Raw genomic sequence first — 26,426 nt, forward strand, 5'->3', positions numbered from 1 at the left:
TTTCCTGGTTAAAAGAAAGGGAGAAGAAAGTCTAATGGTACTTACGGTCAATGGAAGGGTTCCAGTTTAATGAAAAAGAGGAAGACTTTGAAGCTTATGTTCAGAGACTTGAATAATATTTTCAAGCAGATCTTATTCAGGACAATGTCAATGGAGCTTTTCTTTTAGCAATAATAACACTGTTCATTTTAGGTTCAGTACAGATTGGTTTCTATTTTACCAAGTCTGGTTCATCCTTGAATCTGACTCCTCTTCAAGTAGTCCTTGCATGTCTCAATTTTTTACAGGAGCTAATAAATTGTCCTTCATTCCAACTTTTCTTTTGTAAAGCCCTGCAAAAGGGCTTGTGGCATTTTCAGCACCCATACTTTGCAGTTACAATATAGTCTGCAAGACTTGTGGTGCTGTGTTGATTTTTAAAGACACAACCAGTCTATAACTAGTAAATATTTATACACAGAATTTTCATCAGTTCCTTAATACATCTGGCAAAACATTATTAAATGCTCTAGCTGTTTTTCTGAACAGACAGTGAAACTGTGATGCATGAAAATAAAAGTTCCAAATGTGAAAATCACACTACGAAACTGCTTAGAAAGACGGCAGGACATGCCCACACCTGATCCACTTCATAAACACACACATCAACGGCATTTACACATCCAAGAGAAATGTGCCATTTGTGAACATGTCAAAAGATTAGCAAAGCCAAATGTTGTCAAATACCTTAGGAGAATTTCTTCAGCATATGTTGTGTGTATGGGTGAGGCTGGAGACACAAGGGTAATATGATCATGTTTATTAGCAGCGTATCTATCATCTATCTAGATGGATTATAGAGATACAGATATACAATACATGATATAGCCACTGTCTACTTTCTCTTGGGCTATTGTACTAGGACGTCTCTGTATAGTGTCTTTGCAGGTTAATAAAGGTCCCTAGTGAACTTCATGGAATTTTTAGATCTTTTATCCCTTTTCTAATTACAGAAATCTTAATTTGGGGTAGGGTTTTTTGTTGGTTTGTTTTTTGTGGGCAGCGGGTGTTGGGGAGCAGCAGGGATGTGTCGCTTGTTGAAAACATCCATCTGGTTCTGATGGAAAACCTGCATCAAAAAGGAAGCTGTTTCAGTATGACCGACAGATAACCAGAATCTGGATTAGTCTAATCTACTCTGGAAAGTTCATTTCCATAGTTTGTTACTTTTGGCCAAGAATCTTTTATCTCTGACTCTCTTGCACTTTGTCCTGTGTGTATTGATCTTCATTAGAACAGAGGACAACTATTGTCTTGGCAGTTTATAGATGATGAAGTCTTTATTGTAGCTGATATCTGGCCTGTTAATGGCTTTGAAATTAGGACCAAGGCCTTAAACACCTTAGATGCCTATCTTTACACTGTGCTCAGCACTGTGGCATCTGAGGTCCTTTTTGCATTCAGCAGTGTGGGCGATATTGTTACAGCTATTGCATATGCATGTATGCCCTGTGTGATATTTGATGAGTTTCAGTATGTGGTGTCCACATATCAAGGTTCAGAATATTTGGGTTGGGGAGAGTCTCTTGTCTTCATGGTGCTTATAGTTAATCATATACAGTTAAGTGTTTTGACTTTTAATTTTGTTCCCTTTCCAGAGTTTCAGATGCTTCCTTAGAAGATTTAAAAAAACCTACGCTACCAGCATTTCCAGCTATCTTCGAGACACCACTGACTTTCTGAGGAAACTACAATCCATCGGTGATCTTCCAGAAAACACCATCCTGGCCACTATGGACGTAGAAGCCCTCTACACCAATATTCCACACAAAGATGGACTACAAGCTATCAGGAACAGTATCCCCGACAGCTAACCTGGTGGCTGAACTTTGTGACTTTGTCCTCACCCACAACTATTTCACATTTGGGGACAATATATACCTTCAAGTCAGCGGCACTGCTATGGGTACCCGCATGGCCCCACAGTATGCCAACATTTTTATGGCTGACTTAGAACAACGCTTCCTTAGCTCTTGTCCCCTAACGCCCCTACTCTACTTGCACTACATTGATGACATCTTCATCATTTGGACCCATGGAAAAGAAGCCCTTGAGGAATTCCACCATGATTTCAATAATTTCCATCCCACCATCAACCTCAGCCTAGATCAATCCACACAAGTGGTCCATTTCCTGGACACTACTGTGCTAATAAGCGATGGTCACATAAATACCACCCTATACCGGAAACCTACTGACCGCTACACTTACCTACATGCCTCCAGCTTCCATCCAGGACACACCACACAATCCATTGTCTACAGCCAAGCTCTAAGATATAACCGCATTTGCTCCAATCCCTCAGATAGAGACAAGCACCTACAAGATCTCTATCAAGCATTCTTAAAACTAGAATACCCACCTGCTGAAGTGAAAAAACAGATTGACAGAGCCAGACGAGTACCCAGAAGTCACCTCCTACAAGACAGGCCCAACAAAGAAAATAACAGAACACCACTAGCTGTCACCTTCAGCCCCCAACTAAAACCTCTCCAGCGCATCATCAGAGATCTACAACCTATCCTGAAAGATGATCCTTTACTCTCACAGATCTTGGGAGACAGACCTGTCCTCGCTTACAGACAACCCCCCAACCTAAAGCAAATACTCACCAGCAACCACACATCACTGAACAAAAACACTGACCCAGGAACCTATCCTTGTAACAAAGCCCGATGCCAACTCTGTCCACATATCTATTAAAGTGACATCATCGTAGGACCTAATCACATCAGCCATACCATCAGGGGCTCGTTCACCTGCACATCTACCAATGTGATATATGCCATCATGTGCCAGCAATGCCCCTCTGCCATGTACATTGGCCAAACCAGACAGTCTCTACGCAAAAGAATTAATGGACACAAATCTGACATCAGGAATCATAATACTCAAAAACCAGTGGGAGAACACTTTAACCTGTCTGGCCATTCAATGACAGACCTGCGGGTGGCTATCTTACAACAGAAAAACTTCAAAAACAGACTCCAACGAGAGACTGCTGAGCTGGAATTGATATGCAACTAGACACAATCAACTCAGGATTGAATAAGGACTGGGAATGGCTGAGCGATTACAAACATTGAATCTATCTCCCCTTGTAAGTATTCTCACACTTACTATCAAACTGTCTGTACTGGGCTAGCTTGATTATCACTTCAAAAGTTTTTTTCTCTTACTTAATTGGCCTCTCAGGGTTGGTAAGACAACTCCCACCTGTTCATGCTCTCCGTATGTCTGTGTATCTCCTCAATATATGTCTCACTCTATATGCATCCGAAGAAGTGGGCTGTAGCCCACGAAAGCGTATGCTCTAATAAATTTGTTAATCTCTAAGGTGCCACAAGTACTCCTGTTCTTTTTGCGGATACAGACTAACATGGCTGCTACTCTGAAACCTTTTAAAAAACAGTTTCTAATGGTGCTTGAAATTACTGTGGCTTTTTGTTTACGCCAGAGATCCATCAGCAGTTCTATAGATTCCCAGGGGATGATTCCTGTCACCTACACATTAGCTTTACACTGGTGTAACTCTTCAACTTCAGAAGAGCTACTTTTGATTTTCACAGGTAAAAGTTACAGAAAAACAACAACAACTTGAGTGCAACAGTTATGGACTGATCCTGCAAGTTACTTCCTGAAATAGAATACCCTCAGCTTCCATTGACATTAGTGAGGGTTGAGAGTGCTTAGAAACTCTGCACCAGCGCTCAGGAACACACGGGGGCCCAGATCCTGATCTCATTTACAAATTGGTGCAAACTGTGAACAACGCCATTGATGTTAAAACCTTTTCTAGATCATTTCTCTTGAATGGTTCCTGTGTTCTAGATTGTATGAATTTTGTTGCCATGGGATTTTGAAGTTGTTGTAGCAACAGGAATTGGAGAGAGAGGTCCACAAGGAAGAAAATAAGAAGATCCTATATTTATTCTCCTTCCTCTCAACTTCCCCACTGACAGCCGCCGCCATCCATAATCACTTTGCATATGTTCTCTGTTGCTTTCTCTGTTTAAGAGCTCACTTCATGATACCATTAGAACAAAGCCATTTTGTCCTTAATTGTTCAGTTGAGGGTGAGGAGAAGTTAAGAGGGTAGATGTAAAGGCGGACCTATAGCCTATGGAGAGACAGGATAAAAAAAGAGGAAGCAGCAGTTTTTCTAAGGTTGTGGAAGGACAGGAAGATGTAAGAGGAAAGGAAGAGATTGAGGATGACTTTAGTGCCTTATACCCGCACTCACTTGAAGGGAAGAGATGGAGCAGCAAGCCTCAGAAGCAGCTGATCAAAAAGGTATGCAGGACAGGCTGGAGCCTGACTAACCCCTCACTCAATGAAAAGTGTTCCTCCTACACACTACACATTACAAGTGCCTTCTCATTTCAGCAGTATAATCTACAGTGATCTCTGTCTCCCTCTGATCCCACAAAACCCCATCTTGACAAGCAAAAAAAGGGTGTATTTCTCAATCATGTTAGCTCAGTTGAGCTTGCTTAACATGATTGGAAAGTCCTGCCAAGGTGCTGGCCAACATGTTTGAAGCCATTAGCCAGGTGTGTTTAAGGGGCTGTGTTTCAGGCAGTGTTGCCTCCTAACAGGGGCGGCTCTAGGCACCAGCAAAGCAAGCAGGTGCTTGGGGCGGCAAATTACCAGGGGCAGCATAATGCTGGGGCCCCAGCTCCGACCTGAGGCAGTGTCCTGGGCTGGATCCTGACAGCCTTGTTCTCTGACCGGGTGCTGCCAGGGCTGTGCGGCGGGGCAGGGGGAGCTGGCTCAGTGGGGAGTGTCGTCCCTGCCGCTCTCCCACGGGCAATGGCCAGCCCCCCTCCGGCAGGAGCCGGTAGCACGGCTCTGCCCCGGTCACAGAGCGCAGGGGGTGGCGGCGGAACATGGCGGCCGGGCGGGCCGCTCCTCCAGCGCCGGCTGCGGGCTCCTCCTCGGCTTGTCCCTGCCTCCGCATCCTCCTCCTCCCCCCTGCGCTGCCTCCTGCCCGGAGGGGGAGAGGAGGGGAGCGGCAGCCCGGGCTGAGCCGAACTCGTGCCGCTGCGCAGGCCGAGCCCATGGCCAGCTCACAGGGGTCCTGGGGAGCGGGAGGCTCGGGCACGCTGCCCTGCGATCACCAGCCACCGGCTGCTCTGCCCCGGGCCCTGGCAGCCGAACCCCGCAGCCGCCCCAGCTCGCTCCGCGTGAGAGCTACAGGCGGTGCCCCCCGCCCGGCTGGCTCTGTCCCCGGCCGCGCTGCGGGGTGACCGCCCAGGACTCTGGGGTGTTGCTGAGGCTGCCCCAAGCCAGGCTCCCCGGGGTCCGCTGCTCCTCCAGCCACAGGGGCCCTAGGCCAGTGTGGGAGCTGGGCCACAGCCCTGCTCTCAGAGCCTCCTCCCCTCCCCGCGCTGCATAGCAAGACATGGGACCATGGGCAGGGCTGCTACAGCCATTTCAGACTGGGATTGGCACCAGGGGAGTGGAGGTGATTGTGCCCTGGCTGAAGAGACCGGGCAGCCCCCTCTCTCACCCCCCCAATGCCCGCTGCTTGCTCCTGCCGACACGGGGCTGCGACGCCCAGCTCCAGAGGGCAGCACCAAGCCCCCAGGCGTGTTCGCGGGGAAGAAGAGACAGGAGGCAGAGCAGTTCGGTGTCTGCCACGCAGCTCCAGGCCCCTCTGGCTACTCGGCAGCGACAGCCAGTCTGGGTAGCCCACCAGCAGCGTGACTTGGTCCGACCCGCACAGACCACATGAGCCCTGGGGTTGGCGCTGACGTCCTGCCTATGCCAAGGCCTCCGGCGCAGGCGCAGCCCTAGCTCTGCCCAGGCAGACACAGCCCAGCTCACTCCATGGTCGGCCCAGTGATTAAATGAGTACACTAGTAAGAAATTGTTTTAGTTCACTAACTAAAAAATCCCCATTTTTAATTTTTTTTACATTTTAAACAGTCAAAAACAAAACAAAACAAAAAAAACCATTGCAAAGTGCAAACGTGTAAAAGCCAAAAAAAAAAAAAAGGAGGGGGGGGCAGCCAAATTTGTTTTTGCTTGGGGCAGCAAAAAACCTAGAGCCGGCCCTACCTCCTAAGCTGAAACATGGCCAGCTAACGTGGTTTCAGACTGATCAACCTACGTCTTGACAAGGCTTTTTATTTGTTTAGGCAAACTCGACTTAGATGACACTATAATGTTTTACCTTGTCAGACAGGGTCAGGGTGTCCAAACTGCGATAGCAGTAATAAAATAATACTTTATACATTGCTATAGCACCATTACTCCAATGTGCTTTACAAACCTTAGTGGAAAAACTAAGAATGACAAACTTTTGTGAATTCCAAAGTGCTTTACAAACACTAGTGAATTGGTTCCAGGCCAATGTGAGCTGCAGAGCTGGTGCTTAGGGCAGGCGCAGTGCATGGAACTAGGTGCATGGAACTAGCACTGCTGACTGGGCGATTAAAAGTCCGGTTGGTGGCACAACTTGAGGTAAGCGCCGCCTGGAGCCTGCATCCCTGCCCCCTCCCATACCCCAACCCCCCGCCCCAGCCCTGATCCTCCTTCTGCCCTTCAAATCCCTTCATCTCAGCCCCCTCCTGCACCCTGAACCCCTCATTTTTGGCACCACCTGGAACCCTCACCCCCAGCCCAGAGCCTGTACCCCCTCCCACACTCCAACCCCCTACCTCAACCTGGAGCCCCCTCCCATACTCCAAACCCCTTGGCTCCACCCCCGAGGCTGGAGCCCCCTCCTCCACCCCAAACCCTTCATCCCTGGCCCCACCCCAGAGCCCACACCCCCAGACAGAGCCATCACCCCCTCTTGCATCCCAACCCGTTGCCTCAGCCTGGAGCCCCCTCCCATAACCTGAATTCCTCATTTCTGGTTCCACCCCAGAGCCTACACCCTCAGCTGGAGCCCTCACCCCTTCCTGCACCCCAATTCTCTGAGCCAGCCTGGTGAAAATGAGTGAATGAGTGTGGGGAGAGCAAGCGATAGAGGGAGGGGAGATGGAGTGAGTGGGGAGGGGGGCTCGGAGAAGGGGCGGGGCAGGGGCGGGGCAAGAGTGTTCGGTTTTCTGTGAGTAGAAAGTTGGCAATCCTACATGGAACTCCAGTGGCTGCCCATGCGCCTAGGAGTCAGACATGCCAATCACTTCTGGGAGCTGCATGGAGCCAGGGCAGGCAGGGAGCCTGCCTTAGCCCCACTGCGCTGGCGACTGGACTTTTAGTGGCCCTGTCAGCAGTGCTGACCGGAGCCGCCAGGGTCCCTTTTCAACCAGGCGTTTCAGTCAAAAACCTGATGCATGGCAACCCTACCAAAGGCTGCTGTGAAAGGTAGTTACACATTCTTGCATTAATACCTGGAATCCATAGCACAGACATCCTCTAAGCCCATGATGGCTTTCAGTACTACTTGGTTGTAATTGTTCAGCCAGGTGACACAACGCTTTTTAAGCTTTTCCTTGTGATGTTGGCTGTATCAGTAAGCTTTCTAAACATGAAAGAATGCATAAATCTCTTTTTTTAATGGAAGAAAAATCATCATATTGGACTTTATCTTCTTAAAAGGGATTTACGATTCTTTAGATTCTTATGTAACCCAAATTAATTACCAGTTCTTCAGGTTTCATTCAGACTTTCCAGTGCATAGCATTAAGGATAACAAAATACTTGGCTAGGCTCTGGAGGCAGACTACTGAAGCAGCAAGGCGAAGTAGCCAACTTCAGTTTTGGTTTTAAAAATGTATCCTCATAGTGGGGAGTGTGGGAGAAGATCTTCTGATGATCTATGTATTTTTTCCTTAGTGAAAGAAAAAAAATCAAATATTAGGGCAATACTCTTGCAAAGCCTGTCATCACCCCTTCTAATACACATAGATGATAACAGACTTCTATTACTATTAGCTTACTGGAATTATTCCTTTAGTTCAAGGGGAAGAGGTCTGTGCTTAAGTGCTGAAGGTCCTAGGTTCAAAACCCTCTGATAAGTGGTGTGGGCTCTTACATAAAAGTGATCAAAATGGCTGATGTAATTAAACCAGGCCTTGTTTTATGAAAAAAAAGGCATAAATTAAAAAAAAAAAAAACACTTTATCTAGTTGTTTGCTGTGTTTTTCTGCCAGCAGTTCCAGATCTAACTGCTGTATCCCGTAGTGCATCCAACACCCATTTCTATGTAATCCTCCCCGTCATCCCCACTTGGTAAATGTTTTATAAGGTCTCTTTCTCTCTTTATAACTGCAGATGAGATGATAAAGATTCCTGGGGTGAAATCTGGGTTTATTGAAATCAATGGGAGCTTAGCCATTGACGTCAATGGGGCCAAGATTTCACCTCAGTCGTTTAAGTGAGAGCAGAGGTATGCAAGTGATAATCCTCCTGAAGGTAGAAAAATCTTACATTTATATAGTGCTTAGGTCCTGACTTGCAAACACTTGTGGATGTGAAGAAAGGTTAAAAAAACTGGGCATGTTTACTCTTGAGAAAAGAAGACTGTGTGGGGTGGGCAGATCTGATAATAGTCTTCAAATATTTTAAGGGATCTTATAAAGTTGGCAGTGATAACTGATCTTCATGTGCACTGAAGGTAGGTCAAAAAATAATGAGCTTAATTTGCAGAAGGGCAATTATACATAATGTTATATATTAGGAAAATCGTTCTAACTATATGTATAATTAACTACTGGAATAGCTTTTAGGGTGGTTGTGGAATCCCCAACACTGGAAGTTTTTAAGAACAAGTGAGACCAACATGAGTCAGGGATGGTCCTGCCTCAGTGTAGGGGGCTGGACTAGATGACCTCTCATGGTCCCTTCCAGCCCTACATGTCTATGATTCTATGTGCTAAATGTGAAGCATGAGTAGTCCTATTGGTTTCAAAATGTACAGAACATCATTGGGAATACTCATGTTTAACATTAAGTATGCTGATAAGTATTTTCAGGATTGTGGCCTTAAACTGATATACAAACTGCACACAGGTGTCTTATCTATCACCGAAATGCCACCAGATCTGGGATTAGATATGACAATGGTTAAAAGTGCACAGTAACACTAAGTAACAATTTAGGACAAGAAGTCCTAGTTAAAAATGCAGTGTCCGTTTAGGTAAGGAGTATGTAATTACCCAAGTTGGAATTTGGCCATGATACCAAGATTAATAAAGTAACAAGAGAAGAGGTTCTGAAAACGGACAAGTGACACACACATGTACCTCAGCTGGTAGGACTCTGTCTGATAAGCTGCATTTTCTCTCATACAGCTATTAAAGATCACTGCTTGAAACTGTTCATCCTGAAAATCCTTGGGGGTGGATCCTCAGCCATGAAATGGAGAAGCCAGTTTGACAGACTTGTTCCATTCTTGGTTTCCTGGGCATCACATCTCAGAATAATTGTGCTCCATTTTGTCAGGATTTTAGTTGAGGACTCCTTAAATGTGTTGCTTTAATTGGAGCTCTTGCTCATACAAAACATGTGGTAACACCCTAGTGATTTCTGGACTGAAGGTTTTCGCTATTAGACATGACAATAAGACTCTTCAAGGATTTTACAACTGTGGCTATATGTACCAGTTTAGCCATGCTGCCTCCTTGAATCACATCTCTCTCTTGTCTACAAAATATGCTCTTGACCATATCACCCTCTCTTTGAGTCCTTTCACTGGTTTCCCTTACCGTCCACATCAACTTCAAGTTCTCATGCACAACACATGCCTATCTCTTTATTTTCCCCCATCGGCCATTCTGCCTATGCTTCTTTCCAACCCCGCTCCCGAATATCCCATTTGTAACCTTCAGCACCTTCTTCCATGCCTCTGCTTGCACGGGGAACTCTTTCTCTTACTCTCATTGAGTCTTAACACTCACTTCTTTTGTGAGGCAAATAAACATTAACTCAGTGGGATTAGCCATAATGGTACGTGTTACATATTTAGCTCCCTGTTGGAAAGTCCTTTGAACATGGACAACATCTTCCTCTATCTCTGTACAATTGACAGTACTGAATGTACACTGAAATATGTTTTATTTGCTGAAGTAGTTGTAATCAGAATCTCACAACAGAGGAACAAGAATATTTTACAAGTTACTAGTGTATGGGGAATGGTTCAAAATGGTGTAAGAGCTGACCTCTCTAAATGTAGGGTTCTACAAACTGCAGGTTGAACGCTCTGGAGTGAAAGGAAGGCTGGTTTATTTCTAAATGACTGTACCTAAAGCTGAGGGGATTGGATACAATGGCATGGAGAGCTGTAGAAAACCCAAGGCAGATAAACAAGTGGGATTGTCAATCCTAACTGAACTAATTGCTTTTCCTGGGGAAGAGTCACACCTAGATGTATCCATCTTGGGAGTCCTTTGTTACCATCTGGGTTGTCATTTCTGACAGACTTGCACTGAAAAATTCTGAACAAGGGAAAGGCCTCATTTTACCAGTTCATATTGTATTCTCCTCTCTGCAGAGATACAACATGTATTTTGTTATTAATATCTGTTATAGGAAAGGGGAGATTCAGGTGAAGAAGATTGAAGCTGGGCATGTTCTCAAAACCATTGATTGCAAAGTACAACTATGGTTAGTTTTATAATTTTACAGTTACCACGTGCCGCACAGTAAAAATAAGAAGACATGCTCCCTGCCGTGAACAACTTGCAGCCTAATTACAGACATGATGTGAAGGGGTGCAGATGGGGCAATGGAACAGTAGAAAGGAGTTGGGGGAAATAGTATTGGGATTACAGAGACAGGGAAAGTTAGTACCCTTATACAAGGCACTGATGAGACCTCATCTGGAATACTGTGTGCAGTTCTGGTCTCCCGTGTTTAAGAAAGATTAATTCAAACTGGAATAGGTACAGAGAAAGGCCACGAGGATGATCCAAGAAATGGAAAGTCTACTTTATAAGACAAGACTCAAAGAGCTTGGCTTGTTTAGCCTAACCAAAAGAAGGCTGAGGGGAGATATGATTGCACTCTATAAACACATCAGAGGGATAAATACCAGGGAGGGAGAGGAGTTATTTAAGTTAAGCTCCAATGCGGACACAAGAAGAAATGGCTATAAACTGGCCATCAGCAAATTTAGGCTCAAAATTAGGCGATGGTTTCTAACCATCAGAGGAGTGAAGTTTTGGAACAGCCTTCCAAGGGGAGCAATGGGGGCAAAAAACCTAACTGGCTTCAAGCCTGAGCTGGATAAGTTTATGGAGGGGATGGTATGATGGGACTGCCTACAATAGCATGTGGCCCACTGGCGACTGCCAGTAGCAAAAATCCCCAACAGCCAGAGACAGGACACTAGATGTGGAGGGCTCTAAGTTACTACAAAGAATGTTTTCCTGGGTTTTGCCTACATGCTCAGGGTCGAACTGATCACCATTTTTGGGGTGGGGAAGGAATTTTTCCCCAGGTCAGATTGGTTGAGACCCTGGGTTTTTTTCTCACTTTCCTTGGCAGCGTGGGGAACGGGTCACTTGCTTGTTTAAACTAGTGTAAATGGTGGATTCCCTGTAGCTTGATGTCTTCAAACCATGATTTGAGGACTTCAGTAACTCAGCCAGAGCTTAGGGGTGTATTTCAGGAGTGGATGAGGTTCTGTGGCCTGCAATGTGCAGGTGGTCTGAGTAGATGATCACGATGGTCCTTTCTGACCTTAAAGTCTATGAGGATAACAAGCTAGTGATCAAGTCTTGCTCTGTTTTTGCTAGCCAATGTAGTTGGTGGAGGGAGGAGGCCCCTGGAGCTACATACCTGTGGAGAAGCACGTCTCAGGAGCAGGGGATCTCAGTGCTATAATCTGGGTCTCGCTAGGGATAGGAGACTCTTCCGGATCTCTCCCTTTACCACTACTATTCCAGGCTGTTGCTAGGAATGTCCCTGCTGCTGCTGGGGGTTGGCTACCAGTAAACAAGAAAGCAGCATGATTTTCAAGTTGTGTTTACGGGGGGGAAGAACAGAGTTGGAATGCAAAGACTTGTTCTGTGTAGTATTAAATGTGGCATAATTAATATTAAACAATGTAAATGACAAACCTACTAGCAAAAAAAATGGAGAGTTAAAATGCACGCTCTTTAGTCATGTCCTTATGTATGTTTTTCCTAGGCAATATCCAGAAAGAAAACAAATCAGAAAAGGAAGAGAAGTAAAGTAGATAATCCAAAGAATACCCTGCAGGGGAACAAACAGCAAGATGCAAACATAGCTGTTCATTGCCACAGGGATGGGAAGAAGATACTCAAAAGCAAATGGACGGTTTCTGCAAGGTTCCAAAAATGGGGTCCAAACACCTGTGTGTTTTTACCTGTGCCAGAGGACATGTTTCTAGAGGACATGGTGGCTGAAAATCCTTGCTATAAAAGCAATTCCCAACAGAAACCTGAGCAGTACTGGAAAAATGCTGCTGCTTTAATACCTCCATGCATAGGACACTAGTGACCTGCCAAACTAAGCTAGATATTAACTATCCTGACTTTTCTAGTGTCATCTTAGGGTGACCTACATCCTTACATGTTTATTAAACTGAATTAATAAATGGCTAGTGAAATATTTGTGTTATGTCCTTCAAGAATTTGCCATGATTACTGACCCATTATCTTCGTGTATATGGGTGTTCAACAGTTAACTGTAATAGTTAAGGAGAGAAGCTTTTTCCACTCTAACCCTGTTTATAACTTTCCTAAATCATCACCATCATGGCTGCAGTTCTGTATGCTTGGTCTCTGCCTGAAGATGAACTTTTTTTTTTTTTTTTTTTGGCAGGGGGAGAGGAAACTATGAGGAAAATCCTTTAAGCCATTTATGAGATGCAGGGCCGCCCAGAGGATTCAGGGTGCCTGGGGTCTTCGTCAGCGGGTCCCAGGGCGGAAGGACCCCCTGCCACCAAATTGCCTCCGAAGACCTGGAGTGGAAGACGCTCTGGGCCCCCGGAGTGAGTGAAGGACCCTGCTCCACGGGCCCCGAAAAACTCTTGTGGGGGCCCCTGTGGGGCCCGGGGCCTGGGGCAAATTGCCCCACTTGGTCCCCCTCTGGACGGCCCTGATGAGATGAAGGATATTTTTCCCCACTGTAAAACAAAAAATGTTCTCTCTGTTTCAGGGAGACTTCACTCAGACATTAAATGTAATGTTTTACCTATATTTAGTCTAATGCTTTAGGAAGTATGCAAAACCATGCGAGGTGTAGAAGACAAACATTGTACACAATCAAATACTTCCCACTGCAGATGGAGTGAGAAGTTGTGTTAACCTTTAAGGGGTAACCTTAAAGATGGATGACCATGTGCATTTGTGTAGATCTGCTTTACCTCATAATAGAAATTCTCAGTCAACTAAGCTGAATGAACCAAAAAGGTGTGTGTGGGGGAGAAAGGATCCATATTGGAATTGTGGAGGGCATGTTGTGTGGATTAAGGCGTCAATACCTCAAAACTCATAAGCTGGTACTAAATGTTAAGCTGTGACTCATTACTCTGAAGTCATTCATACTATTCACGTGCTTTAAAAGCACTTAACTACTCTGTTGGTTGGGGCCTATGAATGCTAACTAGGCACTGGATCTGTAACAGCTTAGCTGTACCATCTAAGCTTGAAACATATCAGTCCTAATAAATATCAGCTTTATGTTGGTACTGTCCTCATACTTGTGGTGTATGAAAAACTGTTAAAATGACAAGCTATTGCTTTAAATTGGTAAGGGGTTTCCTGGTCCTGCTTGCAGGGTAGGGTGCTGTGTAGAGAAGCATGCAATCAGAGTCAGTCTGCAAAGAGCCAGCCTAGAGCAAGGTGGATTGAATTGTGCCTCTCTGCTTTAGGGAGTCGCCTGCTGTGTCTGTTTTGGGGTTCTTGTGTCTTAAGGTTCTGAATTTTAAGAAATAAAGTAGTATTATGTTGTAGCCTTCCAGACAGAATATTTTGTGTTTTCCATTCCACTTGCATGTGTAGGCATTGTTATGTTCACAGCAGTGTCACACATTTTGACCCCTAGCCCTCTTCAGGGCCTGCAAAGTGACTCTTGCCCTTCCCTCATATGCACTGCCCCATCACACACACACACACACACACACACACACACACAGTGTGAGTGGGCTGTGTTCCCATCTCCAGGGTGACAGCCATAGGTGGAGGATCATTATTCTCGAAAAGGAGAGAGTTACTAAGCTTGCTCACCAAGCTGAGGACACTGATCCAGATGAAGCCCCCTTGCCAGGTCTAGCCTCAAGCCAGACAGAGCCAGCTGAGTCCTATTTAGCTGCTGAAAGAGACGGGGAAGTTGCAGGTAGGGAGAAGGGGCCAGGAAGACTGTGAAACAGTTGGAAAAGAGGGGGTCTCTGAAGGCCACTTGGAGCCAGTGGAGGCATAGGCACTCAGATCCCACAGTACTATATGGTGGCCCTATAAGTATGTAGACAAAGAAAGGAATAGTCTGCCTCTCAGGCCATTCCTGCCTCAGAATGGGGAACAATCTCTCTGGCTATATAGCCTGGGAGGTCCAGTGAGTTTTTCTCAGCCATGGAGCCTCCCTGTCCAGCAGAAAGCGCCATTACTTAATCATTCTGTTTGACTTCAGAATTTATGTGTCCAATGTGGTGAGAATAGCAATCAGACACACAGCCCTCTCTCTACTATCGGGCTCTGCCTATTAACATTAGGCAGATAATGCTCACCTCAAGAGAACCATTAAGATTTAATGATCTGAAATAAATATTGAGCAGCAGAGCAAAGTTTCACTTCATACATTTTATCTTCATTAGAACAAATTTACAACATGCAGTAAGCACTGTATGTACATTTCAGTGTATAAATCAATTCTCACAAAAGCTGAGTGAATAAGTCATAGCAAATAATTCATGTAGCAAATCTCTTCCTCATTGGTTTGTAAATGGTCTGCAAACAACTTACAATTTACTTTAATTTTTTTATTCACTTTTATTCATTAATTTCTACAAATAATTCTGGTTCTAGAGATTATCTCTGAGCCGGTTTTCAAATTTGCACTGTGTGGCTTTTAATTGAACAGATAGGTACTTTGCTATATTGGGGCCTAAGTATATACATAACTTTAAACCTGTGAGCTGTGATTAAAGCCGCACATGTAATTATGGGTGTGATGCTGCACCACTGAAGTCAGTGGGAGCTTTAATCCTTGATTAAACGATAAGGGTTCTTTGATGTCAAGGGGACAGAATTTCAACCCAAATGGTTTGCTAGAGTGAGGACATAGATCACATGGCCCCAGGGGTACTCAGCTGTGACCTACTGAGCACGTGACAGGTGCCTCTGTAAGTTCAACATTTAGGCTCCAGTGACATTTTCAAAACCACTACTCCACTGCCAGCTAAAGTCCTCTAGGCATCTAAGTTTCTGCCACTAGGCATGCACAAAGTTGCCCAAGTCCTAATGCTGCCCCACAGCTAACAAGCTGCTTGTAGCCTTTACTTATGTCCAAGCCCTGGTAAGATTCTCAAAATAGGTGTTCTCTCCCCCCGCCCCCCATTTGTTTCCTCTGTGGGGCCCAATCCAGTAGCACACCTAACCTGTACAAAAGTCAGCCGGGAGTGACCAGGTCAGGAATTTTTTGTTCTGGGACATGTATGTGAAGGTATCCTACCATACTTAAGAGCTCACTTGTTGGGGGCACTCAGCATGGACACAGGAGATCTGAGTTCAAATCCCCACTCTGGAGCAGGGATTTGAATCCAGATATCTCATACCCCAGCTGAGTACCCTACCAGGGGGTTATGGGGTAGTCTGGGGTGAAGGTCTCCTGTTGGAGCTGTTCCCGTTTGTATAAATAATGAAATATTTATTGGAGCAGGACCTTGAACCTGACTTTACTACTTACCAAGGGAATACCCTAACCATTGGGCAAAAGAGTCAATCACTTTCTGTTTCTCTCTCTCTCTGTCTTTGGCACAGTGAGTATTTATACAGAGTGGAACAGCTCCAATGAGAAATATTGACAGCACAGCACCCCTAGATATTCAATAGCCTGGTGGTTGGGATACTTAGCCGAGAGGTAGAAGACCTGGGTGCAAGTCCCTGTTCCAAATCAGGCAGAGCAAGTTTTGAAAACACTTCTCCCACATCCTGGGCTATTGGGATGGGGGTGTCTTTCTCACTCTCTGGTTTTTCACAAGAAAGGGCTGGCCTGTCTTAGGCATCTAACTCCAGGAGAGGGCTCAAGGCTGAGCATCCTGAATAGAGATCAGCACCTTCCTCAGGTCTGTAAGTCAGATGCTTAAGGCCCTTTGTGAATCTGGGCCCCAAGTTAAACCCCTTTCCTATGCATTTCACCCCTCACTAGCTTAGGCAGCTCCCAACTCAGCTCACTAGCTTTTGAGAATCCCTGTTTTAGGTGCCTAACTCTCCCCATACAATGCATGGAGGTCTGGGGGCATAACTTAGGGTTGTGAATTCCACTGGGCAGCAGAGCACCCCAGGAGTTAGGCATTACAAAGTCTAGAGTCCCTTTGTGAATCTAGCCTGATTCACAACCAGCTGAAGTCATTAGAAAGACTCCCACTGACTTCAATGGGCTTTTGATAGGGCCTGAAACGCCCTACACTACTCCCAGTGATTTAATGGCAAAACTCCTATTACTTTAAATGGGAGCAGGATCTGACTCCAAGTTTGGATTCATAAACAGAGAGCCTGGCAAGCCAGAGAGATAGTAGTTCATTGATGGTCTGAAAAGAATATTGATAGAAATTAAAATAAAAGCTGAAGATGATCAAACACCCTCAACATCTGGTTGGAAGAGAGAACCCTAAGGGAGATGAAGAAGTTCAAAGATGATATTGTATCCAGATCTGAATTTTCTCTCTGGTGCCTCTGGTTAGAATGGACCAAACCAAAACCTGCATTTGAACTTGAGAGTGATTGTGCTTCAAAATCACGCACTAGAAATAAATAATAAATAGCAAACCACTATGTCACTCAAGTTTTGGAGCACAAAAAAGTCTTTGGCCACAGGAGGGCAATACTGTTCTATAATGAAGTCAACATGCTTTAGTCACTAAAAGCTGGTTTATAAACATGTACATTGGAAGGGATATATTCTGAACTGATCACATAGTGTACATTTTGGTGCTGATTACCAAAAGTACAGGTGCATCACAGAGCTGCCTGGTGAATACAATCAATTACAATTAACAATCATAATTATATTGGGCACAAAATGGATTTCAACAGATATTAACTAACTAATCATCATGACATCTCGGTGAGGCACATGAATATTATTCCCTTTTAATGAGGAGGAAACTGAGACACAGAGGTTAAGTGATCTGGCAAAGGACAGAGGAGCAATCAGGTTTAGAGTGGGGATTCCATTCAGGCTAGCTTCCATTCTTGTACTCTGACTGCTGCTGGATCAGGCTTTCCTTCCACTTTTTCTTTAACGTTACTGGGATTTGGATAATCAAATTCCCAACGTAGCTTTGAAAGCTCTGCCTTAAAGTTTTAGAGGCACCAGATTACCATTCCTTTTCCTCATCATTGATAGTATCATGGTACCTAACCCTTGATGCTGCAATCATTCTGGTTCTATTTCTTCCTGAATTTTTTTTCTAGCTTTACTCACAGAGAAAACTTACTCCTAGGTAGACCTGCAAATACTGGGCACGGAATTGCTCATCAAGAGTAATAAGTGGCATGCCCTTAAGAACATAAGAATGGCCATACTGGGTAAGACCAAAGGTCCATCAAGCCCAATATCCTGTCCTCTGACAGTCGCCCCAAAGGGAATGAACAGACAGGTTATCATCAGATGATCCATGCCCTGTCACCCAATCCCAGCTTCTGGCAAACAGAGGCTAGGGACACCATTCCTGCCCTCCTTGGCTAATAGCCATTGATGGATCTATTTCTTCCATGAATCTATCTAGCTCCCTTTTGAACCCCGTTATGGTATTGGCCTTCACAACACCCTCTAGCAAGGAGTTCCAGAGGTTGACAGTGCGTGACTTACTATGAAAAAATACTTTGTGTTTGTTTTAAACCTGCTACCTATTTAATTTAATTTAATTTGGTGGCCCCTTGTTCTTGTATTATGAGAAGGAGTAAATAACACTTCCTTATTTACTTTCTCTATACCACTCATGATTTTATAGACCTCTATCATATCCCCCCCTTAGTCGCCTCTTTTCCAAGCTGAAAAGTCCCAGTCTTATTAATCTCTCCTCATACAGACGCCGTTTTATACCTCTGATAATTTTTGTTGCCCTTTTCTGAACCTTTTCCAATTCCAATATATCTTTGAGATGAGGCGACCACATCTGCGCACAGTATTCAAGGTGTGGGTGTACCATGGATTTATATAGAGGTAATATGATATTTTCTGTCTTACTATCTATCCCTTTCTTGATGACTCCCAACATTCTGTTTGCTTTTTTGACTGCCGCTGCACATTGAGTGGATGATTTCAGAGAACTATCCACAATGACTCCAAGATCTCTTTCTTGAGTGGTAACAGCTAATTTAGACCCCATCATTGTATATGTATAGTTAGGAGTATGTTTTCCTATGACTGCTTATTTTGCTTAAGAGACTTTGGTGAGGGACGTTGTCAAATCTAAATTTCTGAAAACCTAAATACACTATATCCACTGGATCTCCTTTGTCCGCATGCTTGTTGACCCCCTCAGAGAATTCTAGTAGATTGGTGAGGCATGATTTCCCTTTACAAAAACCACCTTGACTATTTTCCAACAAATTATGTTCATCTGTGTGTCTGACAATTTTGTTCTTTATGATAGTTTCAACCAATCTGCCCAGTACTGAAGTGAGACTTACTGGCCTGTAGTTGCCAGGGTCACCTCTGGAGCCTTTTTAAAAAATTCACATCACATTAGCTATCCTCCAGTCATTTGGTACAGAAGTTTATTTAAATGATAGGTTACAGATGACAGTTAGTAGTCCTGCAATTTCACATTTCACATTTGAGTTCCTTCAGAACTCTTGGGTGAATACCATCAGGTCCTGGAGACTTATTACTGTTTAGTTTATCAATTTGTTCTATAAAACCTTCTATAATGACACCTGAATTTGGGACAGTTCCTCAGGTCTGAAAGTTGAATATATTAAACATATTGCAGTATAAGCAGTGATTTAGAAGGCAGAGAAATGATTTTCTACAAATATTTGAACCATGAAGCACTTGAGAGAGACAGGAGTTACTTAGTATGATACAAGGGGGAATAATAGGTTAAAATTAAGAAAAGAAAAATGTAGATTGAATATCAAGGAAGATGCCCTTACAATGAGAGCTATTTGACTGTGGAATAGCTTTACAGAGAAGACATGAAAGCCTCAATTTGAGACTTAAAACTAAGTTAGACAAAGAAACAACAACAACAACAACAAATACTGTAGGAAATAATCCTGCCTAAGCAGGGGAATAAACTAGATGACCAAGTACTGATAGGGGTTTCCAGCTTTATTTCCTTTGTTAGATTTGTGCCTCATTTCTTCTCCATTTCTAAATATCTTTTAGAGATCTTTCTTTGTAAAAGAAAGATTTAGTATACAATATTTTTGGAGGTTGATGGAAAGATTCTATTGACGAAACTGTCCACCCCCATTCCTTTTATTTTTTCCCCTTAAAGGGAAATCAGCAAGGATGCAAATATTTGCAGTCATATTATTCATGGATTTAAATGCCAGAGGGAACCATTATGATCATCTAGTCTAACCTCCTGCACAAATCAGGTTGCAGAATTTCACCCAGTGATTCCTGAACCAGTTCTATACCTTGTGGTTGAGCTAGAAAGCTATTCAGTTTTGATTTAAAGCTGTCAAGTCACAGAAAATCCACTACATCCCTAGGTAATTCATTCCAGTGGTTAATTAGCCTCAGTATTAAAATTTATGGTTCATTTCTAGCCTGAATTTGTCTAGTTTCAGCTTCCTGGTATTGGATGTGACCTTACCTTCTTGGCTGGTTAGAAGAGAGTGCTTGAAAACACCACAAGATATTCCCTTATCTATCTGCACCTGAAATCCCTCACATTCTAGGGCCCTGAAGACCCCCAAACAGACATAGCCCAGCATATTGTCTCTCTTGACCAAAGCAATGCATTCCATTAAAAACACTAAATTTATGGCTGTTTTTTAAAAAGGTGACAGAGACTGGAAGTGTAACTTTGCTTCAGGAGACACATAGGGCAGGTCTTCACTACGGGAGGGGGTGTCGATGTAAGATACACAATTTCAGCTATGCGAATAGCGTAGCTGAATTCGACCTATCGGAGCCGACTTACGCCGCTGTGAGGACGGTCGCAAAATCGACCTCCATGGCTCCCCGTCAACGGCACTTACTCCCACCTCCGCTGGTGGAATAAGAGCGTCGATTCGGGGATCGATTGTCACGTCCCGACGAGACGCGATAATTCAATCCCCGAGAGATCGATTTCTACCCGCCAGTTCAGGCGGATAGTGTAGACCTAGTCAGAGTAAAAGATTTTATGTTGTCTTCTTCCTCTGCTCTTACCCTCCTTCTTTAATGTAAGGATAGGCAACACTCTGCTCCAGCATTTACCTTGTCTTGTCCCAACACCTCATCTCTCCTTTGTTCCCGTTTCCTCTTTCTTCTGTATAAACCGTAACCATTCTCTGGCTGCCCACCGGGCTGTTTGAGAAGAAAATCTAAAATGGAGGGCACTTCCTTTATAAAAGCAGCCCCTCATCCAGGAGGGACTATACAAATGAAGGGGCAGGGCTAGTTTTCACCACTCCCACCAGGTTATTTTCTAATTACGGGGAGGTTGTTTGGTTTAATGTTGCTTGTATGAGTACAACTGCACTTTTAATATGTCAAAATCACAGAGTCCTGCTCCCTTTTAAAATATGTTATATAAAGCTAAACCAAGAAATCCAGCTTTGGCCCTGATCTGGAGAGACTTATGCTGGCTTCTCTTCTCCCTCCCTCCCTCATTTTTCTTCATGAATGCTTTCCCATGTATTTTTAGAATTTTATAGCCATGTTTGTTATTTACTTGTACTATCATGCTCCAGTCATGCTTTATAATGTGAAGCCGCCATTAGCACAATGTTCTCCTCCTAAAGTCTGGACAGGTGACTGCTACCCACTCAATCCCAGCACATAAGCCAGTGTGACACTGAATTTAGAGAAAATATTGTTTCTGAACAGGGCCAATTAGTTGCAGAGTTTCATTGTGACAGAATAGAACGTGCTTTACATAGCTAGCTGTTCAAAGCAAGAGCACAGCCGAGAAGAAATATGAGAGTTTGAACAATGTGGCTATCAAGAAATACATAGCTCTAGCACAGTGGAAGGCCACAACTTTATTTGCTAGTGATGTTATAAAAACCTCTGATATTTTACATTTTGTAAGAACTTTTCATGTCTTCATATCTATCTCAACAGTAGTTAAATTGAACGTTCACACAGTAGTTACATACTTTGTACATACAAATGTATATAGCTATACATTTGGTTTGTCCTCAGCTCAGACCCAAAGCTGCTGTGGTTGGCAACCACTGTCACCGTAACATGACAAAGAGAACCACTATGGAGTGAAGATCAGGAAGAGCTTGCTTATGGTGAGAACCACTCTGTTGTGGCATAACCTACTAGGGAAGGCATAAAACCTTCATTACATGAGATATAGTGGACATAAAATACATTCAGACACTGTGGCAATGGGGTAAAATGCTGAAGACTTGGGTTCCAGTCCCACCTCTGCACTGTTTGACTATAGACAAGTCACTTCACCTTTCAGTGCTGCTGTTTTCCCTCTCACTCTTTTTCCTATCTCTCATGTGATTTTACTGTATGGAGTCCTGATCTCCATTGTGGGTCCTTAGCACTACTGTAATATAAATAAGAATACTGTTTTTGTATAACTGTAGCACCCTCATGGCCAAGATGGAACCCATGCTGTGGGGAAGGGATGGGGGACTCTGAGCAAGAAGAAGGTCCATGCAGAAACACAACTGGGAAACTTCCTTCCATTCCAGGGTCACCTGTTCCAAACTTCACAGAGTAAACACAAGCATACAGCAGAATATTACAATTAACAAAGGAAAGGGAAATAGTTGCAAAGGGATGAATGGACAGAAAAATAGGGACAGCAGTAAAACAGGGCTACATCCAACACAAGGACCAATGGGCCCAGTGGCACCACAATACAAGAGGATAGACATGAAGCACTGCATCTAGACTCATAGTTCAGGAATCTTGGGCAGAGTTACAGTCTGACTGTGAGTCTTGTGTGCTCTTGGTCATCGTGGGCACCAGTATACTTTCCCCAACAAACCCCTCAGGAGCCCTCTTGTGCTGCTCTCCACAAACACATCAACAACCTCCCCACTTAATTAGCTCAACCTCCCTTGTTACTCAATACAAAGTCACAAACCCCAGTACTCATGGCCCCATACAGTTCTGGGTAACAGTGATATTGGGTCCGATTCTGGTTTGTCCTTTTCAAGTGATTCCTTCCTGGCACAGCACTCCTTCTGGCTCCCATCCTGGGACATGCCCGGTCAGCCACTCTGTCCCTCCTGGGCTTTGGGCTTGTGACTGGGGGCATTCACCTCTTGAGTGTGTCCTAATGTCTGGGCATGGTACTGCGATCTTTTTCCTGCTCCTAGCACCCCTATCGGTTGTAATTCTTGCTAGCATGGTCTTTGTGGCTCAGCCCTCCAGTCAAGAAACACAGTCCAAAAAAATTGGACCCCTTCCATGGAATCAAAGAGTTCACCAAACTGTTGCCTCCCCTCCAGGGTGTTCAGCCCCATCACTGCTCCTTCCTGGTCAGGGTGTGGTAGGACCACAGGGCCTCCAGTAGGGGGTCACAAAGGGCCTGGTACACCCTGCCACAGGGCTGGTTCTTGGCTGCTTTGCTAGGTGAGAGCCTGCTTACTGTAGGCCTCTTGTTCGGAGCTATAGACACTCACAGACCCCTGTCCTCTCCCTTTCTCTTGACGCCCTGCCACTGGAACAATCAGCACTTCTTCCAGCTCAGGACAAGGTTTTACAGGGGCCATGCTCTCTAAACCCCAAGGGATTACGCCTGCATACTGTGGCACACAACTCTGTGTACTCTTTTGTGCAAGTTTACTGCACACATTTATCATTATCAAAAGATGAAGCTTGAGAAGTTCAGATGGTGTGCCATAAAACTAAAATGTACTGCTCAGTAGTTCTATAGTGACACCTGAATTGTACATGGCACACAAGCAGAAGCACCCTCTGATTGTTATACAAGTTACTGTATTCTAATTTTGTTTTAAAAAGCAGCCTAAGATTCTATCCTATTATGACTTTTTGAATGCTTCAGGTTGTTTTTCTCGAAGCACAATTTAATTACAAATAGGCACTAGCAATCTTGTATCTTGTTCATTCCTAATGAAGCAGTCTGTTGATATGCACTATGTGCCCCTAATTAAAAGTCAGCAAATTAAGCAAATTGAGAGACACCAGATCAATTAGTTTATGACCATAAAGAAGGTGGTATAAAGAAAGATATCCTATCACTTTCATTGTAAAGACAGAGGAAACTATCATGCATAAAAGGCTGTCTAGCCAATAAAGCAAGTTAATTGGTCAAATCTGCTTGTTGCACTCTCTGTTTTCTGAAATTTACAGGCAAGTGTAACACTAGGAAGAAGCTGGTTTCTTAACGTATGAAAAAATCAATTCTCCCACTGTCTCATAACTAGGGATCTACAAACAACTAGTAAAACAATATATTTTTAAAACAATATTTTTTAAAAAATGAAAAAAACCCTCAGAAAATGGCAAAGTCCCTTTAAAATTATTTCAGTGGAATTCACATCCTGTGTATGCCTGCACTATGAACTACAGCAGATGGTGTGAACAGGAATAATGTATAATCTGTATAAATCCGGTTCCGGCGACCCGCTGTTTATCACTGCTTAGAGCAGCAGCATGGTGTTATGTTTCCTTCCATACAGAGTAGAGACACACTTTCCATTTGAAGGGACTTATTTCAGATTAAAGAAAACAAAAAGAATAAAGAAGTCTCCAGGGGAGAGCACAGTACACAGCAACTCTGCGAATATGGTGGTTGAAGCCTCCGGAGATAGCCAGAGATTTTAGAAATATAAAGGTGCAGGACACAGGATATAAAAAATCATCCTGTCAAAGGGTGTACTTGCCCTATCGCACCCCTTTTTGGCCAAGTGTGGCACTGCAGGTGCTCCCTGCCTCATGTTCCCCTAAGATCAAGAAGTTCACCAAAGTTTTACTTAGGGAGGAATGCCATTTCTGAGGGGTCTAGTTTATTAACCAAAGACCCAGTGAAAACACAAGCAAGCCTTCACCCCATCATTTTAGGTGGGAGACAGTTAATCTCAGTTTATCCATTCCCACCTGGGCCTACCACATTCTTCCAACAGGGTTCCCTGAGCTCAGGGGGCTTCCCATAAGTCAGGCTTTGTGTCATTAGCTCCAGAGATAATCAGGGATCTACTGAGATCTGTCACTGCAGCTCTTCTCTGGGGCAGCATGTAGTTACTGACAGACCAGGCTTCCTGCCTCTGTTTCCCATCCCGCAGAGCATATCTTCCATGCCCCTTTCTAGTGAGCTCTCCTAGAACCTCCTCTCCTTTCAGTTCTCAACTTAGCCCTGGTAACCCTTTATCAGGCTCAGTAGTTAATTAGCTGCCAACCGACCGCATAGGAATTTAATGACTTCCTGGTGGGTCTGAATTGGCTCATTCTCCCTTATAGGAGTTTGTCACAGAGAGGCTGGTCTCTGACTCTCCTGAAAGGGTCAGTCCCCATGACACATCCCAACTCCAATTACAGTAAGTAGCTTAGGAAGTGTTCTGCATATACTTCAGAGATCCTAATTGGCCATACTGATGGCTACATTGTTACAGTAAGCTAAATCAAGGACCAGAAACCAAGACTACTGCTGAATCTATGGATGAGTTCACTGATTTTGTGGTGGATAGCCATTTCTGAGCAATTAGTGTGACCATAGCAGCATCCCAGTGCAAGAGAACCAGGGGCTCATTGATATCTGGAAGTAGTAACAGAGTGTGTTTGGGGTGTAAACAAGCAAGCTGCTGGAATCAAAATTGCTGAACTATAGCTGCTTAACACACGAACACTCAGTGCCTGCTTGTCTGCTGGTTCTTGGTGTCCAGGCTGTGAGCGATAGTAACAGAGCATTTCGGCACCCAGGGTTACAGAGCAGATGGTGACACAACTACTCACTGGTCTGAACTGCACCCCAGAATGTGACACTTAGCTACACAAATCCATTGAAAAAGCAAGTGTGAGCATCATAGGACTAATGTTCTAGCTAGAATAATCACCTATTAGAAAAACAAGAAAGATACTGAAAACAAAGCTGCTCACAGTCATGATATGTGGACTCACAGTCCATCTTAAATGGGGGTTATTTGTTATAGAAGATAACTACAACTACAGACAAACTTGTATCCACACAGTTCAGGTTCCAGATTTGTCACCAGAGATCACGGACTTTAGAACTTAATACAGCACATAGAGATATTTAGTTGCTAAATAATATACCATGAATAATAAATTGAATTTAATAAAGTGAATATCATGAATGTAGTTGCTGAATAATATACTGCAATATACCATGCTAATGAATTTGCTCAAGTTACAGAGCAATCTGGCTGGTTGAACCAGAGTTATGTTTTTCAGCAAAAACTTTTACTGGGACAAAAATTGACTCCAGATGTAAGATATGTACAGCAATGGCAGATTTGGAAGGCATGTATTTTCTTCTCTCTTGCAGGCAGCGTTAGATACCAACACCTGGAGTTGGGAAAATATTGCTAGCATTTGTAGCGATTCAGCATCCTTCAAGAAAATTTCTTGGAAAGATTTGAGCCAAACTAAGCCAAAATTTAAAGCTTTTGCAGTTCAGAACCCATACCATTTGGTAAGTGGTGTTACAAAACATGCATTTAACCGCTCCTTACTGTTCAATAACCAGGTTGATTTAAGTATGCACTCAAGGGTTTTATTCAAATATGCACGGTAATTAAAGTGCAGCTACTTTGCCTTGGTTTAAATTTTAATCCCAAGGCACTTGGTACCAAGTTTCCAAGTATATAGCACTCATTTACTGAAGCCACTGAAGTTTTGTCAGCAATCTGGTGCCTATTCACTGCATTTGTGCTGAGCAAGGAAGTGACTGGAATAAAAATTGTGAATCCCTCAGGGAACATATCAAGTCAGAATTAAAGAGAAGTGTGCTTTTTGCACCAGCCAAAATCTCTGGTAGAAAATTCAACTCCAGTGCCTGATGCAGTCACATAACTGAAATTTGACAACTCCTATATTCATCAGGTATTTATACTGTCGGTGAGAATGTAGAAGCGCAATATGAAATGCACTTAAGGCCTGCTCCTGCCCCACTGAAATGAATGGGAGAAATC

Source organism: Malaclemys terrapin, chromosome 5 (genome assembly GCF_027887155.1).
Source record: "Malaclemys terrapin pileata isolate rMalTer1 chromosome 5, rMalTer1.hap1, whole genome shotgun sequence".
NCBI classification, from domain to species: Eukaryota; Metazoa; Chordata; order Testudines; family Emydidae; genus Malaclemys; species Malaclemys terrapin.